General features: G+C 46.1%; 1 protein-coding gene across 2 annotated transcripts in view; it reads right to left on the reverse strand.

The window, feature by feature from the left end:
- Fuca1 (alpha-L-fucosidase 1) overlaps window positions 1-1,973 on the reverse strand; it is a 19,098-nt gene that overhangs the window by 886 nt on the left and 16,239 nt on the right. The window lies entirely within an intron of this gene.

Genomic DNA, 1,973 nt, shown 5'->3' on the forward strand with positions numbered 1-1,973 from the left:
AGGAACGGGTGAGATCAGCTGAGCTGTCCAGGGTTTCTGCTCAGAGATACCAGCAATGGAACTCAGGCTTCAATGCACTCATTCAGCAGCTCAGTCTCTTCAACCCAGTAAATAAGCATCCTGGGTGTTGTGGTTAATCCCTGCAGTCTGAGATACACAGAAGGCTGACTGGAGATGTCACTCCATTGGTACAGTGCCCGACTAGCATGCAGGAAGTATTAGTCGGAATGTTGCCACACAGGCTTCTAATCCCAGAGGTGGGGTCCCCCTCCCCAGGAGTTCAAGGTCATCTTCAGCCTCAGGCAGTTCCTTGCCAACCAGGACTCTCTCACAACAACGGAGTTAGCTCTTTGAGGTTGAGGAGATGGCTTTGAGGATAAAGTGTTAGCTGCACAAGCCTGAAGACCTAGGTTTGGACTCCCAGTACCCACAAAAGATCAAGGCATGGCAGCACATACCTATAACCCCAGTGTTGGGGAATGGGGAGCCCCAGAGCTTGCTGGCCAGTGAGTCTAGCTAGAATGATGAGCTCTGGGTTTAGTGGGAGACCGTTTCTCTTAAAGTAAGGTGGAGAGCAACAGGTACAGACACCAGATATTGACCTCTGGCTTCCAAGTGTGCACACATGGGCAAGAGCATACACACTTTTATGTTGTTGTTTGAGACAAGGTTGCTCTGTAGCTGGAACTAGCTCTTGTAGACCAGGCTGGTCTCTAACTTACAAAGATCCACCTGCCTTTCTTGAGTGCTGGGATTCAAAACGTGTGTGACCACCACCTGGCCATTTAAAAATATTTTAAAGATTGCTTATTGTGAACAGTGTTCTCCCTGAACGTGTGCACTTTTCTTTGCTCACCTCCTATTCAACCCTTTCCCGAGGTCCCCATGCTCCCAATTTACTTAGGAGATCCTGTCTTTTCCTACTTCCCAACTTTTTTTAAAGATTTATTTATTATGTATAGTGTTCTGATCTGCATGTATGTCTGGCAGAACTTAAGAGGACGCGGTGAGCCATCATGTGGTTGCTGGGAAATGAACTTTGGAAGAGTAGCCAGTACTCTTAACCACCGAGCCATCTCTCCAACTCCATACAATGTGATTCTGTCAATAAAATGCTTTAAATATTTCCGTGTGCCTTCGTGTGGGTATGGGCAATTGAGTGCAATGCCCTCGGAGGGCAGTGGGTATGGGCGTTACACTAACGCCCTCGGAGGGCAGAGATGACACTGGATCCCCTAGAGCTGGTGTCATAGGCAGTTTTTGAGCATCTGTGGGTCCTAGAAGCCAAATTCTGTCCCCTGCAATGGCAGTATGAACTCTAACTGCTGTGCCGTCTCTCCAGCCCCATTGTTTGAGAGTTTCATGAAGCTCAGACTGACCTCAAACTTGGTATATAGCAGAGCCTGGTTTTGAATTCTTTATTCCCCAGCTTCTGAGTGCTACAATTATGACAGATATTAACAACTGGCCATGTTTAAAATTTTGATATAAAAATATCCACATTATTGTTTTTTTTTTATTTTTTGGTTTTTTTGAGACAGGGTTTCTTTGGAGCCATCGCCTGGCTTCACATTATTGTTCTTAATGGTTAATTTTTGTTTATGGGTGTTTTGCCTGTATATGTGTTTATGTACCTGCACCATGTATGCAGTACCCACAGAAGCCAGAAGAGGGCAACAGGTCTGTGAACTGAGTGCCAGGAACTAAGGCCTAGCCATTTCTCCAGTCTTCTTGCTATTTTATGCTTTAAAAATCTGGGCGTAAGCCGGGAGGTGGCAGAGCACATCTTTAATCCCAGCACTCGGGAGGCAGAGGCAGGCCTGAACTATAGAGCAAGTTCTACAGCCAGAGCTACACAGAGAAACCCTGTCTCAAAAAAATCAAACAAAAACAAAACAAAAAAAACCAAGAAAACCAGAAAATGAGGGCGGTGGTGGCACATGCCTTTAATCCCAGCACTCAGGAGGCAGAGG

Source organism: Microtus ochrogaster, chromosome 10 (assembly GCF_000317375.1).
Source record: "Microtus ochrogaster isolate Prairie Vole_2 chromosome 10, MicOch1.0, whole genome shotgun sequence".
NCBI lineage: Eukaryota > Metazoa > Chordata > Mammalia > Rodentia > Cricetidae > Microtus > Microtus ochrogaster.